Genomic DNA, 23227 nt, shown 5'->3' with positions numbered 1-23227 from the left:
CAAACCAGCTTCTCAGATGCAAAAGTCAACTCAAGGTCCCTGAACAGCTGCCAGTTCCACCATGGAACACAAGCCTTATTACAGACAGTGATGTGGGTAGGACTTCCTCTACTCATACAGGTCTGTGAGATCAAGAATTCACAAGGGAGCAAAGCATGTTTACAAAATGACACATGAGCGCAATTGTAGGCAAGGCTTGACAGATCTAATGCATCACAAAATATCCACATTAAGACTTTTTATCCCCAGCAGGACACTTGGCCTTCAACAGTCCCTCTACGAACATCATAGGCTTTACTGGGGAGGAGTTACAAGTGGACTATAAGAACTATGAAAGCAGTGAATAAACAGAGTTCCATAAGCAAGAGACCTAGAAATTTCAGCTATATGCACCTCACCTCAAAAAAGATATTGCAGAGCTGAAAACGGTTCAGCAAAGGACAATCAAAATGACCATGGATGGAGCAAGTCCCCTACGAGGAAAGCTAACATTTGTAGCTTTGTAGTTTAGAGAAAAGGCAAGTAAGAGGCGACATAATAGAGGTGCATGGTGTAGAGAAGGTGGATAGAAAAAACTTTTCCTCTCTCTCTCCTAAGAAAGGGAAAATTCAGGGACATCCAATGAAGCTGAAAGTTGGAAGATTCAGGTCAGAAAAAAAGGAAGAACTTCTCACCATACATAGTAAAACTACAGAATTCACTCTCCACAAGAGGCTGTGACTGGCCACCAACATGGATGGTTTTAAAAGAAGATCACACAGTTTCATGGAAGATAAGGCGACTAGCCATGATGGCTATGTTCTACCACCACTGTCAAAGGCAGGATGCCTCTAAATGACAGTTCCTGGATTCAGAAGCAGGGCTCAGGTCCTGCAAGTGGGCTTCCCATAGGCATCTGGTTTGCCATTGTGAGAACAGGATGCTGAACTGGATGGGCACTAGCCTGATGCAGCAAGGCTCTTCTCATGTTCTTACACCAGCAATGGGTGCAAGAAAAAAGTCAGCGAGCTTGATTAAATGAAAGCAAGGCAAGGGTGGTTTTGCCCATATGATTGCCCATATGATTCTACAGCTAACATCCACAGCACACGTCGTGCATATGGGCAGAGAGGAAGACACAGAAATGCAGCCATTTCCCAGGACATCACTCCATAGCTGTCCTCTAACTGAGAAATAGCCTCTGCCTGACTGTGCACTTTCAAGAGGAGAGAAAAGTATGGGCACTGGAGTCTCCTAGAGGTCCATGCTGTGTGGCAACCAAGATTAGCTGGAGAATTACTGAAGTGTCAAAATGCATGAAAGCATATTAGCTAATCAATTCAAAACGCATGCTCTCTCAGTAGTCAAGCCCAAGCTCAACACGATTTATTTTTTTGTAAATATAACAGGGACAATACTTGGCTGAAACAACACAAGGGGAAAACAGACTTTTGTAAAAGTGAGCTGACATTTTAAGTTAGAGGGGGCAAGAACTCGACAAATATTATACCATGTGGCAATTTTGTAGTTCAGAAGAATCCCGGCTCTGCCTTGAACCATTGTGTTCAGCGATACATAGAATTATAGAATTTTGGAGCTGGAAGGGGCCTATAAAGCTATCAAGTCCAACCCCCTGCTCAATGCAAGAATCCAGCTTTAAGCATACTTGACAGGTGGCTGTCCAGCTGCCTCTTGAATGCCTCCAGTGTTGGAGAGCCCAACATCTCCGTAGGTCATTGGTTCCATTGTCATACTGCTCTAACAGTTAGGAGGTTTTTTCTGATGTTCAGTCAAAATATGGATTCTTGCAACTTGAGTCTGCTATACTGTGTCCTACACTCTGGGATGATCTATAAGAGATCCTGGCCCTTCTCTTTGTGACAACCTATCAAGTACTTGAAGAGTGCTATTATATCTCCCCTCAGTCTTCTCTTCTCAAGGCTAAACATGTCCATTTCTGTCAGTCTCTCCTCATAGGGTGCATATTAATTTAAATTAATTTAATTTAATTTAATAGGAGTGCCTTTTACCAGCTTTGTCAGCTATGGCCATTCCTGAACAGGGATAGCCTGACCGCTGTAGTCCATGCGTTGGTAACCTTGGGGCTGGATTACTGCAATGTGCTCTATGTGGGGCTGCCCTTGGCCCTGGTTCAGAAGCTCCAGCTGGTGTGGCCAGAATGCTGATGGGGCACATGGCCGACAACATGTGACACCACTCTTAAAACATCTGCACTGGCTGTCCCTTCACTACTGAGCCAGGTTCAAGATCCTTATATTAATTTACAAAGCCCTGAACTACTAACGTCCAGGGTATCTTAGGGACCACCTGAACCCTTATATCCCAACTCGATGACTAAGATCATCTGCAGGCGTGGCTTTGGTCATCTCCCAAGTTGGCAAGGCTCATTTAACATCGACAGACATCGAGCCTTCAGTGTCATCAGCCCAGTTCTCTGGAATGCTCTGCCCGAGTTTCACCAGGTGCTTTCTGTTTTAACTTTTAAGTGCCTGCTGAAAACCTTTCTGTTCTGCCAGGCTTATGCAGACAATTGAACATGCTTTTATCACAACAATTGATCTTTATTTTATTGTATTTTTAATGTTTTTTATTCTATGGTTGTTGCGTTAAACAACTCTATGAAATAGCGGTATACAAATATTTTTATAATTAATAAATAGGGCTTTGTTTCCAGTCCCCTGATCATCCTCATTGCCCTCCTCTGAACCTGTTCCAGTTTGTCTGCATCCTTCTTAAAATGCGGTGTCTAAAACTGAACACAGTATTCAAGATGAGCCCTAACCAGTGGCAAACAAAGGGGAATTAATACTTCATGTGATTTGGAAACTATACTTCTGTTAATGCAGCCTAAAATAGCATTTGCTTTTTTTGCAGCCACATTGTACTGTTGGCTCATATTCAGCTTGGGATCAAAAACAATCCCAAGATCCTTCTCACATGTAGCATTGCTGCAGTAACCCACTCATCACCTCTCCCCAGTTGGAGAAGGAACCACTGATAACCACTCTGAGTATTATTCTGTAGCCAACTGTGGATCCACCTGTGGATCCATCCAGCCCACATTTAGCTAGCTTGCTAATCAGAATACCATGGGGCACTTTGTTAAAAGTTTGCTGAAGTCAAACTGCAAATCAGAGTTCTGGTGAAATCCTGGCCTTGCATTGTAAGGACCATGGCTCAGTGGTAGAGCATCTGCTTTGCATGCAAATCCCAGGTTCAGTCCTTGATGTCTCCAGGTAGAGCTGGGAGAGACTCCTGGTCTGGAACTCTGGGGAGCCACCACTAGTCAGTGAAGACAATACTGAGCTAGATTACCAATGGCCTGACTTTCTATAAGGGAGCCTCTTATGTTCCTAAATTAGCATATGTGCATTTTATACAAATATGTGTCATGGGCCCATGCCCCAAGTTCTCTAAGTACTTAGCAACACACCAAGCAATAACCCTCCCCCATCTTTGGTCCTCATAAATGGTATTCAGAGGCATACTGCCAGATAAACCCCACACAGCTTGTGATGTCAAGTCGGAACTCAGAATGGCCTGAATATTTTCCAACAACTACACACCAAGAGTGGTGGTGGTGGGTGGTCATGCTTCAACCCAATACATCTAATTATTGTGGAGGGGGTGGTACACTCTGACTTGTAAATATAAAATATGGATGGATCCCACAGAACTGCCTCCTGCTTTTCCCCTCCAAAGAAGATTTGCAAGTGGTATTCTGCTCTTCTAGTGGATGTTATTTATATGAGCTTCCAACAGAGTATAACATTTCCTGACATGAGATCATCCCTCTAGTGAGGAACATATTTAATCCATTACACTTTCCTTCAGTCACATCTATTGTTATGCAATGATGCAAGACTATGTTGTAGAGTATGGAAAGTTTGGACACATCCTTGTTGAAATAGAATTTTGCACTGCACTGCACATACTGTTTCAAATAGGCTACTGTTTCAAACAGGTCATGGATGAGGATCAAAACAGAAAGGATTTGTCCAAGAACAAGCAACACGTAGTATATCCACGGAACAACTGCAAACTGTAAATGCCAGATGCAATGAACATTGCCTCTGTACTTTGACGTACACGCATACACGTGCATCTTCCTTTGGGGAAAATGAGTCTGTACTCATTTGTTAGTCTTCAACATTACATTTATGGCAAAAGGGTATTCTTCCCTGTCAAACAAAAACGTACTGCTCCCCTGCTTCCAAATACAATCCCCAGGTTTTGCAGAAATTCATACACAAATGTGTGCTTTTTGGTCTCCCAAACCTTTCCTCCCCAAATTTAAACCTCCTCTTATTGGGTGTCATTTCCAAGTCTGTGATTCTTTTTTAGAGTTAGAGATAAAGACAGTGTATTATCTGGCAAAAGTTATTACGGTATTTTGGACATTGCATACTATTTTTAGAAGGGGTCTTTTAGATAACCAAAATGTCCTGAATCCAGCTAGACTGGTCATTACACCACATGGAACAGTCAACCATGGTGTTGTTGTAACATGATCACTAGCAGTGGAAGGATTTCTTATTCGACTGGATGTGTTTCCTCTAGTGGAGTTAACGAGAATGCACTGAAAATATGAGACTGACCTGTGTTCCCTCCCCTCCCCTATCTCCAAGTCCTGTGTAAGCACAATTCTTCTACAGGTAATATTCTGCCTATTTTTAATTACCTACAAGCACAGTATAGGCCACAAAGTCACTATGTTTCAAATCAGATGTTGGTCATTTATTTTCTGAGTATTTATTTTCTGCTTTTCTATCCAAAGAAAATTCTAGGTTCATTAACAAATTGTAAAATATAATCAATCCACAAGACATTGTGGCTAGCCTTGTTTACATATTCCCAACATGTTTGAATGGAATGGACTGCCTTCAAGTTAATCTCGACTTATGGTGACCCTATGAATAGGGTTTTCATGGTAAGCAGTATTCAGAGGGGGGTTACTGTTGCCTTACTCTGAGGCTGAGAGGCAGTTACTGGCCCAAGGTCACCCAGTGAGCTTCATGGCTATGTGGGGATTTGAACCCTGGTCTCCCAGGTCATAGTCCAACACCTTAACTTCTACATTAGAACAACTTTTTCTTAAACACAGGGCCACAACTCAGGGATTGAACACATACTTCAAATGCATAATGTTCCAGGTTCACTCCCTAGCAAGTGGGGCTGGGCAAGACTCCTACATAAAACCCCAATGAGCCACCGCAAAATCAATCAGCCTTTCCTAATGTTTGGGTCCCCAGATGTTGCTGGACTACAGTTCCCATAACTCCTGATCATCGGCCATGCTGGCTGGGATTGATGGAAGTTTTGGTCCAGCAACGTATGGGGACCCAAATGTTGGGAAAGGTGAGTAAGATAATACTGAGCAAGATGAACCAATGATCTGACTTGGTGTAAGGCAGCTTCCTAATGTCCTAAAATGATTTTATGTACTATTAGCTGAACATGGAGAAGACACAAAAAAACCCCAAACTGACTACTTGACAGTATCTTCTATAAAGTTATGTCTTAATGGAATGGCTGATTCATCCTATATGGGTCTATTGTGCACAACAGCATTTCGACCAGTATAATATAGTAATCAGGACCCTGTAGTCATTGTAGGCAGAGCCCCTCATGTCTCCTAAGTTAATACTAATGGAACACCCCACTTCACCAATGCAAAGAGGATACTTGGGCATCAAGTTTAGCATGAACTGATCACATTCATACCTCCCTCTCCTCCCACAGCTGACTCAAGACCTGGATGATGCACTTCCACAGTCTTGACCTGTTGCACCAATGCAACCTTTGCAATACTGCACTCTTGCAAGTTGTGTTACACCTGCTGCTATCTGCTTCATTTTTTGCACAGCAGATCAAACTATTAGTCAGTGTTAACCACACAAAAGTCTGCTTTCCATGCTTCCTCCCAGAAACTTCATTAATATTTTCCAGCTACAAACATTTAAGTCTGTGGTGAACTAAAAAAACAAGTGGAATATGAAGAAATGCAGTATTTCCAATACTTTATACGTTATAAATACATTATAATCATGTCAACACAATTAAAAATTAACAATGGAAAAATGCACTAACACCTATAGCAAAATCACAAGAAACTATATATAATCATAAAAAATTGTGGAGTTGGGCCATCAAGTCCAACCCTCTGCTCAGTGCAGGGATCCAAATTAAAGCATAAATATAACTTGCTGCTCTAGAGAGCTTGGTAGAAGAGCAATACCTTGAACACGTTCTAATTCATGAGCTATTTAGATGGATCTTTTAACCCTAATGCCTGCAAAATGAAATTCCACATTTAATGAAAACACAAGCGAAGAGTGATCTCAGCACACTGAATGTCTACGGGCCACATCTATTAGGGGGTTGGGCTGTATCTCTCTCTCTCTCTCTGGCATATGCTCAGTTTGCCATCCAGCAAATTCTGTCCCTAGACTCCATTCCCAGCTGCTTACCTAATAAGGCAATGTGCAAGTTGACTGGCTGGCTTATAGGTCATGGAGTGTTTACCTTTCAAGCAACTGACAGCCTACCTTTTGGCAGACAGAGGGTGCTCTGCTACTCTCTCTCAATAGCTGTAGAAAGTTATCTATCAAGTCATAGGAAATCTTTAGATCAGCCAAGTGTGATGGGGGGCAAGGAAGGATGCACTGGGCAATAATATTGTGAAGCAAGAAGATGAATCACATTTGTAAACATCGGATCACATTCTACATAGAGTTACAAGACACAACAAAGTGTTTTGCTACATGTTAAAAAATTATTTCCAGTTTTAAAAACAGAGCTACAGGTTTGCTTTGCACATGAATGCATTTGTTACTTGCTTAAAAGTGAATCCGATGGGTGCATATATGGATGCTACAAATGGAATGCACCTGCCAAGGACATTCTTAGCTCAGAAGTGCATGAGGTGAAAGCCAAGTAGAAATAATGATATGTTAAAGTTGTCCAAACCTTTCCTAAAGTGCTTTTGCAAGATGCTTACTAGTTACAGTATTAATTGTTTTCTTGCATTTATATGCTGCCTTTCTTCCATTATGGAACCCAAGGTGGCATACACACAGCTCTCGGGAAGTCTCCCATCCAGGCACTGGACCAGACCCATACCTGCTTAGCTTCAGCAAGGTGGTGACCTCATGTGCCTTCAGATCATCCACTTTTCCTATTCCTGGAACCCATTCCATTTTTCCAATTTCTGTTTAAAGCACCTTAAAACAATAAATGTAAGGAGCATGCAAAATATAAAACATTTAAAGATCAATGAAAATTCTGCAGCCACCAAAATTCCTTCAGTAGGACTACTAGTCTTCTTGAGGTCCAAGATGGTGAGAGGGGGCCTTAGCTAACTGAGGCAGAAGCCAACCGATACTGGTGCAGGCTTGGGCCTACTACTTTACTCACTCATCAGGGCAGACTGTTCTTTCAGGGCCACATTATATATTACTACATTTACAGTAAAGGCACAAACCTTTTATGACTATGGCAATCCAAAATTGGGGGTGGGGGAGACAATGGCCCTGCCCAGCCTTCACCAACCTGGAGTCCTCTGGATGTTTTGCACTGGAACTGATGGGCATTTTAGTCCAAAACACCAAGAGAGGTACTAATTTGGTGAACGCTGGTTCTACCTTTTGGGCAGTGGGGTCAATTAGATGCCCTTTCATTACACCCCAAGTCTAATTTCACTTGTTCCACATCCATTGCACTGTCTTTCCACAGCTGGCTCAAGAAATTTTGGTGCCCCCCTCAATGTGCATAATATCCAAGGTTAGCCTCACAAGTGCCTCTCCCTGGGAGCAAAAATACAGTACCACTGCATTAGATGACTTAACAATTTGTTGCCTTTCACAATACCCAAAATCAGCCCCCTAAACTGGCTGCTTCACTCTGCCTAATGGCTCAGATTCACTCTGCCACCAGATTCAGTCCTCAGATAATCTAGAATCTGGCTGTTCATTTTAAATTTGCTTGCTGCTATCAATCTCAGGATTACTAATGTAGCATCTATGCAAGCTCAGCAGTGAGAGCATTCAATATATTTAGGATGGAGTAATGGTAAAAGCAGTTCACCCTCCACTGCCAGGCTTCTGACTGAAGTAGCTTACTATATTGGTCAGGAGCATGTCCAGCTCTAGTTGTTAAGGAACAGGCCCACACCTCTTCTACACCCACCCCCATCATCAGCTTCTCTCTTTTCCTTTAGGGATCAACTGATCCCTAAAGCTGCTGCTGTGTTTCAATAGTTCCCAACATGTCATTTTGTTCTTAATTAAGGTACTAATAGATATGGCATAGGAACCACACCATGGCTGCTCAGCAAATCACAGGATCCTAATCCCAATTGCTTCCACATGCACTAAATGGCTGGGCAGCAGTGCATGATAGAGAAGAACTGCAGACTCATGTGTTGACAAAAATATTCCTTATGGACTGGCACTTCATCCAATCAATGGCCAAGACAAGCTTTGCCTGGGTCAACGAAAGCCTGATAAACTGTTTTAGTTAACTGATGAAAGGGAGTTGTGTTTTTTTTAAATAAAACTTCAGTAATTATGTTGTTATGTGCCTTCAAGTCGATTACGACTTATGGCGACCCTATGAATCAGTGACCTCTAAGAGCATCTGTCATGAACCACCCTGTTCAGATCTTGTAAGTTCAGGTCAGTGGCTTCCTTTATGGAATCAATCCATCTCTTGTTTGATCTTCCTCTTTTTCTACTCCCTCCTGTTTTTCCCAGCATTATTGTCTTTTCTAGTGAATCAGGTCTTCTCATTATGTGTCCAAAGTATGATAACCTCAGTTTCATCATTTTAGCTTCTAGTGACAGTTCTGGTTTAATTTGTTCTAACACCCAATTATTTGTCTTTTTTGCAGTCCATGATATGCACAAAGCTCTCCTCCAACACCACATTTCAAATGAGTGGATTTTTCTCTTATCTGCTTTTTTCACTGTCTAACTTTCACATCCTTACATAGAGATCAGGAATACCATGGTCTGAATGATCCTGACTTTGGTGTCAGTGATACATATTTGCATATGAGTTCCTTTTCTAGTTCTCTCATATCTGCCCTCCCTCCTAGCCTTCTTCTGATTTCTTGACTATTGTCTCCATTTTGGTTAATGACTGTGCCAAGATATTGATAATCCTTGTCATGTTCAATGTCCTCATTGTCAACTTTAAGTTACATAAATCTTCTGTTGTCTTTACTTTAGTCTTTTTGACATTGAGCTGTAGTCCTGTAATTATGAGTTAGCAGCAAATAAATAGTTGCTTTAGCAACTATATTTCTCTTCAAGGGGCTACGTTGCAGCTCAAGTCAAGCTACATGAGATCAATAGAATTACATGGATCAGCTTCTGCTGGGCTGTATCACTTCAGAATACATAGGAGGAATCATATGTTTACATGATTTATTATTTATTTATTTATTATATTTATATCCTGCCCTTCCTCCCGGTAGGAGCCCAGGGTGGCATCACCCTCCATATATAATTCATATAGAAATATCCAGCACAGAGCATTAAATACAGACTAACTTGGATGCACTTAATGTCACATTGAAGTCAATGTGAAAAAGTTAGCCATGACTTAAGTCCCAATGATTTCAACAGGGACTAAGTTCATGTCAGATGTTCCTCACTTCAAAAGTGTTTTGGCTTCACGGGATTCTGTAAATCGAGCAAAAATGTTTCACAGCAATCACAACCACTAGGCTTGGATTGGATTAAGACTCTGGCTGGGGCTGATGGGAGCTGGAGTGCAGCAATATCTGGAGGGCCACAGGCTCCTCACCCAGCTGTAGTATAGCTAGTAGCAGCTCTCTATGATGCCAGGCAAAGATCCTTCTCAGCCCTACTTATACAGCATCTTTTAGCTGAGTGTGTCAAGAGACTAATGTGGAACCTTACAACCAAAGAGAGGACCTTGTCTCCTCCAGCTCCATCAGCCTCAAATATCTGTCTGCCACCTGCTCCCTTAAATGCAACTGCCCCTGCTGCTCATTATGGCTTCAACTGCCTGGCTGAATATCAACTCAGCTCTGGCCTTCTCAGCTCCTCAAAATCCATAGCTTCTATGAAGCTTTGGCACAACATTTTAGCCCTATGTGTAACTGAGCTGAATGCACATTTTCCCACATTTGTCTCTGTCCGAGCCCACTCCTTCTATCCCGAGCAAATTTTAGATAGCAAGCCCCTGTGACCAAAGACCAGCCATTCTGCTTGGTATTAACAGAAGCAACCTAACAGCCTTATTTCATTACAAGTTTTATGCATAAGGTTGCTACTCTTTAAGACTTAGGTTCTTGAACTCCACTAACTCCAAGGATGGAAGGGTAGGATCCTGAGAGAAAAGTAAGCCTTCCTTTTCACCAAGAGAAGTTGGGCACTGTGGACATTACTCCTAGGAAAAGGCAAAACAACTCTTTTCTCACCTGTTGCCCCTTAGGTCCTGCTGACCTAAGATGACAGGCTCCCAACTCAAGCTGCTGCTGCTTTGGTTCCCTTTTCTGTTCCTCTTCTAATGTGAATGTAGTGTTCATGTCCCCATACAGAGACCTATGCATGCATCAGGAGGCTGAACACATGCAACTGTGCTGGCATATGGAATACATGGTTAATACTCAATTGGGTAGCAGCAGAAGCTAAAACTGCAGGTATTCTACAATAGACAGAACAACAGTGGTCTCCTCCAAGCAGAGGCAACTGCTTTGGAGCTGCCTGTTTCAATTGCAGCTATTGCAACAAGTAGTATATTCAAGCCACAGCCAAGGCACCAGTTGGTTTCTACAGCTTGTTGTTGTTCTTGTTTAAACCACAGGACTTTAAAAGATTATTGAAGAATGATCTGGATGCATATGCAGGGCTCTCTGAACATTACTTGACGCACATGCGGATCTCTTTTCCAGGAGCATCTCTCATGCAGCTGGTTTAGAGCACGAGTGGGTAACCTGTGTTCCTCCAGATGTTGTTGGACTACATCTCCCATAATCCCTGGCTACTGGATATGCTTACTGGGACTCATGGGAGTTGAAGTCCAACAACATCTGGAAGGCCACAGATTCTCCACCCCTGGTTTAGAATGAAGACTCAACCATGTGGGCAAAGGTTGATCATGTAGGTCCTGACCACAGAACTGGCATCTGGCTCAGCATGGGGAGTGATGGTTCTCAAGGAAAGTCCCACACAAATTAACGTCCACCCATTTGGTTGGATCATTTAAATGTTCTCTCAGCCATGTGGAAGCTGCTCAGTGAAAAGCAGTTCCTGCATGGTGACAGCAAAATGTTATGGGCTTCTGTTAAGAAACAATGCTTGAGGAATCAGCACAGCATGAAATTCCAAACTTTATGAATCTGCACTATATGGAACAATGGGTCGGCCTGTTTTCTTGAAAGTTTATGCACCACTTTGAATCCTAAGATGCAATCTTCTGATTCCTGCAGTCAAACTGTATATGTAATAGCATAACAATAAATGCAATTATTTGCTCACATGAATGTGTTTCTTTGCTATGTAAAGGAAGTATATTTACATTGCTTAGGTTAAATCTGCAAGCATTGGGTTAAAACCACAGAGAAATCAGGAGCCCTGGCAGGCCAAGCACAATGGAAACGTAAGATTATTCAAGTGAGTTAAATCTGATGTTAAAAAGGAGGGAAGAAGTTTGCTAGGCAAAGGGGATGCCAAATTGGATCAACGGAAAAGTACAAGATGCAGAAGAAAAAAAAGGAAAAAAGAAATATATATTCACACACATCTAAATATGTGTTTACATTGGTACAACGTTTGTTGAAATCACACCTACAACTACACATATGTAATTTGCTGAACCTATACACTGACAGTTCATGGCAATCTACATTATAGAAACAGAACACAATTGAACTTGAAAACTGTGAACTACAGACAGAAACAGAATGGGAAAATGGGCATCCATCCATCCCAAACCTGGTTTAAGCTATATTTATTTAAATCTGTGTCCCCTCATACAAAGTTATGTCCCACATATATACCCTCCAAATCTTCAAGGGCCACCCTTCACTAGACTATACAATGCTTAATCGGGCTTCGTACATTTGCCTTGAGCAAAGACCAAGCTTTTTCTGCTAGCTGAAGTAATTTGAAACAGACTTTCCCATTGTGTAAATGTAAACACTTGCACAATGAGACAGTTTGAGCCAATGAATTTAGGAATACAGATCAAAAGGAGATTTATAAGCCTAAAAAACATTTTGGTCTTTGGAACATCTTTTTGGCACAAAAATGGCATAGCTTTGAGCACAGTACATGATAGTCAACACCAACGAAAACTCATTTATATCAGGAGTCTACCCTGGCTTAGTACAATTATTAGACTCAACTAGCAGCCAGAAATGAAATCAAACAGATCCTATGAAGGGAAACAAAGAAAATAAAGTTGAACAAACAAAGATTTTAGCAAAGGGGGGGGGACCATTCAAGTGAGAACCAGCAGAAGTTTTTTGTTTGCATTTTGTTATACCAAGAGGGTTCCCAAAGTGTTTGTTATATAAACTCACAATAAATTATCAGGGCAGGGCCCACAAGTCAATGATGGAACATATGCTTTGCACAAAGAAGACCCCATGATCAATCCCTGCAGCCTCCAGCTAAATTGTTCAAGTAGCAAATGTTGGGGAAGGCCTCCTACCCAAGATCCTGGAGAGCCAATGCAAGTCAGACTAGATAATACTGGGAGGCAGAGCAATCCTATCTATAGGAAGATGGTGGAATTTATGCCAGTTTAAGTTAAACCAGTGTAAGCTACCCCTATTCCAAACTCTGTTCAGGAACAAGGCTACTGCCAGCTGAGCTGGCCCAAGCCTGGCAGAGTGAAAACCAGCCTCTAAAACGAAGTTTGTGACTTATATCACCCTTTCTGCCAATATGGTTTTGCTGGGTTACCAGGTTACGTAACTGAGCTGAAAGAGGAATGGCATATCTCTGGGTGAGCCAGAGTTGGGGACTTATGCTGGTGTAGCCCTGGCTCAGCTTTGCAAAGCTTCAAATGCAGTCTTCTTGCTCTGACACGCATCCCTCCAAAGCCTATCAATTAATCCACTAAATAACAGGAATCTAAACATGAAATCCATATTATGCACCTCACTCTGTTGACTTAGGTGAGTTGTTAATTACATTGGACAATTACATTGTTCCTAACCACAGACCATTTTCGACCATTTAAAGGTGACTGAAGTGTGCCTGAGCTGGGGAAATCCCGGTTAACATTTTGGGCTCAAGTAGTAGCAGCATGTGTACAAAACTGTCATATGGAGAACCTATATATTTTGCTACTGAAAGTGACTGAACCCTCTGGAAGCAGTGGTAGAGCTTCTTCCTTAAGTATTAAGGGGCTTAATGCATCTTCACTATCTAAGGCCAGCACGCTGTCTATAAATATTTTTTTAAAGCCACAGTCTTGTTGATATTGGACTAACATCAGAAAGTACATGACACAGCAACCTTGCTAAGTCAAGCAAGTCTGGTCTGTGTGTGGATTGAAAACTATCTGGGAACCCCAAGGATACCCCAAGGACCTTGAATTCTATGGAAGAAGGGGAGGGTAGAACTGAAATTAATGACACCCCCTGGGGGGTTTCCTTCACTGATGATAAGCTCCCATCCTAGGATTCTTCCCAGGCATGATCCTGCACTCATTCATCCCTAGATGAGATTCTGGAAAGTCTATGGTCTGTTACAGTTAGGATTGGGCTCCAAAGAACCCAAAGGTACTTCTGTGGAATGGAAGCTTTTGCACTTTGATACAGTTAGACCCTTCTGTCTTTTTTAAATTTTTAAAACAAAACCACTAGCAACATTTCACAAGGGAGAATGGATCTTAAAAACAAGGCTTAACATATCTAAGGTCCTAGGCACACTTTCCTGAGAATGAACCCCATGGAACATGTTATTCTGAAAAAATATTCAAAGTTGCACTGCTTGTTGGGAAATGGTGAAATATAAAGGACTGCTTCACACATGACAAATTTGCTATATGGATATCTATTCAGTGTAAGTAAAGTCATAGTGCATGAAGCAGCCTGGACAGAGAAGAAAACTGAGAGGTGGATGATTGAAGAGGAATGATCTCACTCAAATAATTTTATTGGACAGATGCTTCCATTTCATTCTCATCTTCGTAAAATAAAGCCACATTTAAGTGATTTACCATGTGTGCAAATAACCCCTTTTGGATTTGGCTTTTCTGCCAAGACCTGTTTCAATTAGTTGTAACTTATCAAGAGGAATGTAATAATAAACTCCTCCATGGGACTCTTGAGTAGGTGACATGCCAAGACTTTCATGTAGCATATGGCTGCCCCAACAGCCTAAAATCGTCATAGTTCCAGGGTCAAAAGTGGAGCATCAACTGAGTCACTAAAATCCCAAAGTCCACATCTCTAACTTCACTGCGCAACAGGAGAGGAGAGGAGAAGTAAATGCACTCTACAGCCCATTTATGTGTTTCTTTTGCTCCAGACATGTAATTATTCAAAAAGCAACACACTTATCAAATTTAAGAGTATAAAATACTTGTGCTTCCAAAGCTCTAATATTTCATACACTTCTTATTCAACAACTTTCTTATATATGCAATATATTAACTTATTTACTCCATGACACATGCATGTATTTAAATGTGGAATGATCTAATCTGTAAGCCAAAATCTAAAGGGGCGATGCTCCTGCATACTAGCATCTCCTTCCCTCCCTCTCAAACTTTCCTTCTTGGAAAGCCTCCAGATTTTTCTTTCAACTCCCCATGTTCAAACAGCGGTTTGGAGATTTTACACAAGTGCTTTAAAGAGGGTTATTGGAGCTGGGGACACATAGCTCTTTTCATCAGCAGGATCCCTCCCGTAGAAATTTATTTGCCAAAATCCCCAAGCTGCTTTTTCAAGTCTAGAGTGTTTAAGTATATGTATATCTACCCATCTGAATGCTAGTCAAGTTTATTGTTTTAAGGCCCCTGCTTTCTGAGCTCTCTTAACGTTCATTACAGTTAGTCATTATTGTATACCTTCTTGTCATCTTTCTAAGGATTATTTTAGAGAAAGGGGCTGTACTTGTGTACATATCAGAAAACTTCAGCTGCAAAACACTTTTTGCATTCTGTTTATTAATAGTAGACAGTATTTTCCCACTCTGAAACCCATTTAAAAAATTCTGCACAATGATCAGTTGAATCACCACCATAGGTGAATGCATGGCACTGCCTTATGCTGAATCAGCCCCTGGGTCCACCTAGCCAAGGACTGCCTAGTTCACCAACTGGCAGCAGCTCTCAAAAGTCTCAGGTTAAAGTCTTCCCCACCTTGCTACACAATTGCTGAAACGCCTTAAACACCTCTTTGCATGCATATATACTGGTGTAGTTGACACTGCTGTCTCCATAGCTGCTCTCATACAGGTCCAGGTTTGTCCAAAAAAACAAACAAAGCTTGTATCAGCACCTGGAATCCTTGGCAGCTGCTAGGGTGCAAGTAACTTAGCAGGGCCCACTGCTGATGCCTATCCTCTGGCCTTCTTCCTTTATTCCCCCCCCCGGGCCAGTATTCTGAACAGAACCAGGCAGCTTGGTCTAGCCACAGTTTGCATTTTCCACAGTTCTAGGCCTCTGAACTAGAATCACTCTAAAGCATTGTGAAACACTGAGCTGGTGGCTAGACCCGGCACTGCCATCATAACCAGGCAAGCCTACCAGGGCCCATTGACAGCAGAAGGGATCCAACAGAGAACACGGCCCTCTCAAACCTGGAGGCTGGCCTGGGGTTGGCAGGGCTGGACCGGGGTGGAGGAGGACATATATCTTCTAGATATATGGTTTGTTTTGACAACTTGTTTGTATAATATGGCAGATCATGTTGTGGAACCAGGCATACATGCAGTGGCAACCATGGTCGTATAATGTAAAGGTGGTTGAATATCTCTCAGGAAGTTCCTAAATACAAAGACAAAACAGTTTGAAAAAGCAGAACAGACCAAAACAAGCAGACAAAACAAGCAGGGCTCAAACCACAAAGAACTATGGCCTAGTTCTCACACACAGCTGATGACGTAAATCTCACTTGTACTTCTTTAGGCTGCAGATAGAAGCTCAAATGACAGCGTGCGTATGTGCATGTGTCCCCTGCACACAGAAAAACAGCATGGGAGAGAGGCACCTAGAATACTATAGCATGTCATGCATAGCCTAATGGCGAAAAGTAGGAATGTACCATGCACATGGGGTATCACATCTTTGAATAACCCCCCACTTTAAAATCTCCCTGCAAATGCAAATCAAGCACATTGAGCAGAATCCTACTAGCCTAGTCTTCTTCTTGCTATGCACATTAAGCCATACAATTATCCAGATGAACTATTGAACTCTGAGGAGAAACAGAGTCCCATCAAACTCAAGCCATGTCCTTTTTAAAATGTTTTATCTTATTAAATGTAAGGAGGGAATAATTTACTACTTTGCCAGTTGCAGATATCACAGTAATTCTTCTGGGCATCATACTGGCCAGATTTTAGACAGATTGGAAAAAGGACCCCCATTTTAGAGGCAATTAATCAAAGGAGATCTATTCCATAGAGATGTTTTCAATTGAAATGGCATGGAATTTAGAGGCTGTTGTACTGTTCTTATAGGGCATAACCATGACCAAAGTTTGGGCAGATGGGACACAACCAATGGGAAAAATGAAACTGAATGTGGTTACAAGCAATTTTCACATTTGTTTTTACATTCATTTTATATATTTTTGGAATGTAAAATGAATGGGGCTACTGCATTCATTAGTTTTTCGTTAATTTTAAGATGAATGCATCCTGCTAATGTCAGCCAAAGTTTCACTTGCACAACATGTCTACTTAGCACTCTTCAGAAAGCACAGCATTTATAAGAACTGAACCCATAGCATGTACATCTACAGAATAGAAGCAAAATCATGCATGTAGTGTGGGGAACATGTAGCCCTTCAGATGTTGCTGAACTAAATCTCCCATCATTCCTGATCACTAACTATGCTGGCTGGAGCTGATGTGAGTTGTGCTTTAACATCTGAGAGGCCACAGGTTCCCCATCTCTGCTGTACTGTACTGTGCTTGTTCATTTAAAAAGGGGGAAAAACTTGGTGCAAGCTTTATTTGTAGTTTCTCTGAATAAGACTGCAATCTTGTGCACATTGAATCCTAAGAAAGAACCCCACTGAACTCTAAAGCTACAACATTATCACTCAGCAAAAAACCACTGTTTTTACAGATACAGAAAAAGTGGTCTAGAGTCCACACAGCTTTTTTCAGGCAACATCTCTCAAGAACTGCTCTTTTTTAAAAGGATCTTCAAAACCTGGAAATTGTAGCAATTTTACCTTAAGTTCTTTCTTGAGGGAAGTTCTCAGATCCACAGTTCTGCAGAGTGAAGAGGCATACCCTAGTCTGAACAAAGGCACAATGCAGAGTAGATTTTATTAGGAACCATGTCTGTCTTATTATTAGAGAAGCTCCAGAATGCAAACATTCTCTTCAGCACTTAAAATGCCTTTCCAAAGAATGCCTGTCATTGCTGCTGTAGGGCCACCTCAAGGTCTACAAATCTGAGTTCTGCAACTATATAATATTTTATAAGGCTACCTTTTCAAACATTCAGGATTCCTAGGTTTTGTAATTTACACAATACGGCTACAAAAGAGTTTACATCCAGAAAATCACCTCAATTAAGCCCACAAATTAAGGAGTCCCTTTCCTCCAAGGCTGACAGTAGAGACAAGAGGGTTAACTGAACTGTGCCTTTATTTGGAAATAAATAAGAGCAGTCTGTGTGCCTATCTTCACAAACAGTAGTTAGCTGCATATGCACGAGCAACAGCTTGGTAAAATGAATGACATCTTCAGTTGGCACCAACAGCAGATCCATGTGCTTCTGCCTCCATAATACACAAAATGTGCATGTTTTGGTTTATAAATAAGTGACATTTGCCACAAGCCTATTTCCATGTAAAAATGCAATGAGGTTGCGGAAAAGAGCAGAGCACAAGAAATTTCTGCACTTATAGTAAAAATGGCTTGATCTGGGAAATATTTCATTTATATTTGGCTTGCCCATTGTGACATTCAAGTGGCCAAAAAGAGGAAGAAATGGCCATCCAGTGGTCAGGATGAATTAAGAGTATAATTAAGACCCCATCACTCAGCTGGCTGGCCTTGCAAACTCTGAATCCCTCCCAATCACAGGATTCTCTTTGCCACAAAGAGCACCCCAAGGACCTTTCCAGACAATTTCCTCCCCCATACACAATTATGCCACAGTGACTTGGTTGTTGAGTGGGATGCTGATGTCTTTCCTCCCCAAGCTAGCATGGAACAGAAATATTTTGCACAATAAAGCACAATTTTGATAGACTTAAAGACTGAAGTAACAAATACAAGATTTATATATATATAGGGATAAGAAAAGCAGGCATAAGCCTTAGGGATGTGTCATTTCTTCAGGCATACTTTTAATTTTTTGGCTAGGAACATAGGAAGCTGCCTTATTAACAAATTTAATTTTATTAAAATAATTTATATACTTCATTTCACAAACAAATAAAAGCCAACAGCAGAATAAAACAAATTATAAAAATACAGCCACTTGTAATTAAAATACATAATAAAACTACAGTAAAGCTTTCATAATTAAAATACATAATAAACAACCCAATTAAAATGGTTACTATCAGTTAAAGCAACAATCAGAGCAGGAGATTCAAGTCAGATATTGGGGAAATGCTTGTCTAAACAGGTATGCCTTCAAGAGCTGGCAGAATGCAAATACTGATGGGCCTCCCATACTTCAGCAAGGAGAACACTGGTGCCACCAGTAAAAAAAGTCCGCCTCTGTGTTACCACAAGCTGATAATCATCAAACTAATTGGGTATTGAGGGGAAGACAGTCTTTCAGATAATCTGGTCCACTGTTGCTTAGGGCTTTGTATGCAAGTAACAGGGTTTTAAAACTGGTTCAGTTCAATAATAGGCAGCCAGTGCAGATCCCTTAGCACTGGTGTGATATGTGTCCAATGAGGACTACCACTCATTGCTCAGACCATGGCATTCTGCACGAGCTGCAGCCTCCAGACCAGCCATAAGGAAAGCCCTACACAGAGAGTGTTACAGTAGTCTAAATGTGAGGTCACCAACGTATGTCACAGTGATATTCCTGTCTAGGAAAAGAGGCAGTTGATGCATGAGCCGAAGCTGGTAACAGGTGCTCTTTGCCATGGAGGTAACCTGGGCCTCCATGAACAAAGACTGTTCCAAAGTCACCCCTAAACTGTGTACCTTTTATTTCAGAGAGAATGCAACCCCACCTAGAACACGCAAACTCTCCATTTCTCAGACCTAGGAACCACTCACCCCCTGAGTCTGTCTTAGCAGGATGCAGCTTCAGTCTTTCCCCTTATCCTTTCCATCCCTGCATCCAGGCACAAGTTCAGCTTGTGTATGGCCTCCCTGGACAGATTTAATAAACAGAGCTGGGTGTTATCAGTACACTGATGGTGTCATGCAGATAGGAGCAGAGCTATTGTAAAACAGTGCCTCAACTCCCAATGTGGAGATGTCCAGGAGAATACCATGGTCAATGGATTAAAGGCCTGCTGAGAGATCCAACAGCAGGAACAGGGGCACATGCCCCTTGTCTCTCCCTCAAAGGAGGTCATCTGTCAGGGTGACCAAGGCCAATTCTGCGCTTCTTAAATCTCAGCATCAGCACGATGACGTTAGACACCTCTTGCATGCTTGCTACTGGCCCACTCCTTTGCGCTACAAGCAGTCCTTCATGCCTTGTACAGGATGCCAGGCTATGCAAGTAGCATAAAGATAATAGGTACAATTGGCGCAGAGTGGTAAGCGGCGGTAACGCAGCCGAAGCTCTGCTCACGGCCAGAGTTCGATTCCGACAAAAGGAGGAAGTCGAATCTCCGGTAAAAGGGGTTGAGGTCCACTCAGCCTTCCATCCATCCGTGGTTGGTAAAATGAATACCCGGCATATGCTGGGGGGTAAAGAAAGGCCGGGGATGGAACTGGCAATCCCACCCCATATATGTGGTCTGCCTAGCAAACGTCGCAAGACGTAACCCTAAGAGTCGGAAACGACTTGCACTACAAGTGCGGGGACACCTTTACCTTTATCCTTTTCAATCTAAAGTCCCAACTCCTAGGAGGTTTTGAGAGGCTAGGCTGCATTTTGTCTGCTTCAGTAACCATATTTAGCCCACTTTAAAAAAACAACATGGGAGTAAGGCTCAGCAAGTGGAGGGCCTTGGCTCTGATTCAGCCCCATGAGTGCACCAGTTGGCAAACCAGAGGCAGAAGAAGCACAAGACAGACATGTTAGCTGTGGCAATATGACTTGTTGCAAGTCTCCTTTTGGGCTGGGTGGAGGGAAGGGAGATGGGTGTGATTTCCCACCCAATTCTGCAAAAAGGCCTTCTTGTGAATCCAGTTGCTGACCAGGAGCATAGAGCAGTTTACTACAGAAAGAGATGGGTGCTTTGAGTCAAATGACCAATCAATGATCCACTTAATCCAATTGATATTTGGCTTTAGAAGAGGAAAGGGCTACAGCTGCCCATCTCTCATCCAACTCAAAGCCTGTGCTTCCTAGAAACTAATTTGCTTGACTTACAGCCCAACCCCATTCATGTTCACTCTGTAGAAAGTACCACTGCATTCTATGGTACTGATTCTTAAGTATATATAGGATTGCAGCCTCAATGTGTAAATTGACTTGGGTGTTTTTAGACTTACGAATCTTGTGTATAGATAGAATACACTATTCAGAAACTTCGGTTTTTTAAAAGACATTTCATTATTTATGCTTTGCTGGTTCTTTTTAAAGCTAACTTCTGACAGAGGCCAATCAAAACCAAATTCGCCTCAACAATGGATGAAGACTGTTCTTTATAATTCAACAGTTTGAAGAGCTTATGTCTGCACAGATGTTTTGTTCAACCAAATGCCATTCAGGCCCATCTTTACTTTTTGGATGGTTTTCTATGCGCGAGGTTCTCTGGGCAAGATTGGAAGTAAAGTATAAAACAAGCAGTTATCCTAGAACTAAACAATGTTTGGGCTCTGGACTCTGGCTTTGCCTCTTCACTGACAGACGATCTAGCATCTGCTATGTGCCCTAATTATGCAGAGAGACAGATCAGCTGCTCCAAGCTGGATGTCAGCTGGATAATAGCAGCAACTATGATCTTTGAAGTGTAACAAATGCTATATTTGCTAAATTAATCAGAGGGAAATTTGAAATCTTGTATCCATATCTTGGTGCCCTCGGCACACAGTGGCTAATGTTTTAACTATTTGGAATGTTAAAGCTAAATACAATAATACCTCCGTTAACAAAGTAGATGAGTTCCCAGACATCACTTCTTTAACAGAAACTTTGGTACCAGAGGTAGGAATAACATGGAAAGAATAGAGATAGGTTCCTACACCCACTCATAGATGGTTGGGGCAGCTTCAACAGAGGCTTCAAAGAGTGCCTACCTGGCACTATCCCATCCCCCTCTGAATTGTATTGGTCCCTTCCCTCCCCTGCCCTGGGAGAAAGCAAGAGATCTCTTTAATGCAAAGCAAACACACAGGTTTGTCAGTTTCACCCTAGCAAAGAAAAGACACATGTTGATCAGTTGCACCTTAAAGCAAAGGCATAGGTTCGTCAGTTTATTAATAGCAAAGCAAAGACACAGGCTAGTCAGTTTCACCTTAAAGCAAAGACACAGCCTTGAATGTTTATCCATAGCAAAGCAACACTGGTCAATTTCACCTTTTAAAAAGAGTTCCTTAAATGGAGCTTTGCTCCTGGAGGATTCATTTACTGAGATATTACTGTACAACCTTTGGAAGAAACATTTTGAATTGTTTTAAAGTTTGAGGGCCTTCCCTCTCCAAACCTCAATGCCACTCCTCCCCATTCTTTTTTTTAACAGCAGGGATTACTTAAGCAACTTCATCTGTGTTTATAATGTTTCTTAAATTACTAACTCTTGAAAAAGAAAGTGGAGCAGTCAGTTGCTCAGATTCCTTCCCATTCCAGAGCCAATGATTGTCTCAGTTTGCTTTAAAAAGTAATTTACACCACATGTAAAACAAAATTATCTGAAAATTAGACAGCACTCAGTTTTGTCCTCATGTGAATCTCTCTAACACAAGACTTCTTTCATTTCCCACTAACTGATTTAATTCACGATGCACCAAACTTCAAAACACAGAACAAAAGGCAAATCACAACATTTCATACTGCCCAGAGCCGCTAGTGCAAATGATTGATCATAGTGCAACAGTGACATGCCAAACCAAACACAGATCCACCAGCCAGAACAGGTGCTTGACAAGCCTCTTTTCTTTCCCTTTTCATAGTCCCAGGCAGGTGGTACAAACAGAATGTTTACTAAGTGTCAAACAGGCTGTCATACATGACTGGAAGGCAGTGTTCAGATTGGTGAGTCACAAGAACAGCAGACCTACTCCAGCATTTATGCCAGGAAAACTGTTCTGAAATACTCTTTATCAATTTTACATGGAGAAAAAAATATTTTATTTGAATGTATATCCTGCCATTCCTCCCAAACAAAATGTTCCTTACTAGATCAGATTTTTGCTTCTTTTTTTCACAAAGAAAAGAGCACACACAAGGTGAGGTTGCAGGGAGATAAATCAGATACATTTCTGCTAAAGATAATAAAATACTGCACAAATCTCAAAATTTATAGGCTTATAGGTAAACTTTCCTTGTCATTTGGATCAAAGATCTAAAAACAGGAAGCTTTTCCCCCCCCATCGATAACATTACCATACTGTTTTGTTGACATTATAGTGCTCAATCCTCCTACACTGAGAGATGGGTCACTCGTTACATAAGGATAAAAAGAAACAGCGGAGAGAGACAGGGCTAGTTGTGCTGTTTCCTCCCCAATTCTGTTGTAATGTGCAGCTGTGCAAGTTATCATGTAACAGATGCTGCAAAAATGCTACAAACCAATGCACAGATGCCAGCAATCACAGCTAGCTAACATTTGCCCTAATGTATGCTAGGCAAAGACACTATTGATTTAAGTCCCTACAGGGATTGGAGTTCCATTGAGCAAACTAGGAGGACAGTCAATTAAACAGGCTTAATATTTGAAGCATTAACAGCCTAGATGCAGATA

The 23227-nt window shown here is 41.6% G+C and overlaps 1 protein-coding gene across 25 annotated transcripts in view; it reads right to left on the bottom strand.

The window, feature by feature from the left end:
* SVIL (supervillin) overlaps positions 1-23227 on the bottom strand; it is a 196345-nt gene that overhangs the window by 107852 nt on the left and 65266 nt on the right. For 2 of the 25 annotated variants that reach the window (XM_061586465.1, XM_061586466.1), the window contains exon 3: positions 17396-17462. The exons of the other annotated variants lie outside the window; for them this stretch is intronic. The gene's annotated coding sequence lies outside the window, so the exon portion shown is untranslated. The remainder of the gene's footprint in view (positions 1-17395; positions 17463-23227) is intronic. 25 annotated transcript variants of the gene reach the window in all.

This window comes from Rhineura floridana, chromosome 10 (assembly GCF_030035675.1).
Source record: "Rhineura floridana isolate rRhiFlo1 chromosome 10, rRhiFlo1.hap2, whole genome shotgun sequence".
NCBI classification, from domain to species: domain Eukaryota; kingdom Metazoa; phylum Chordata; class Lepidosauria; order Squamata; family Rhineuridae; genus Rhineura; species Rhineura floridana.
Note: the sequence above shows the minus strand (reverse complement) of the source record. Positions and strands in the feature narration are given on the sequence as shown.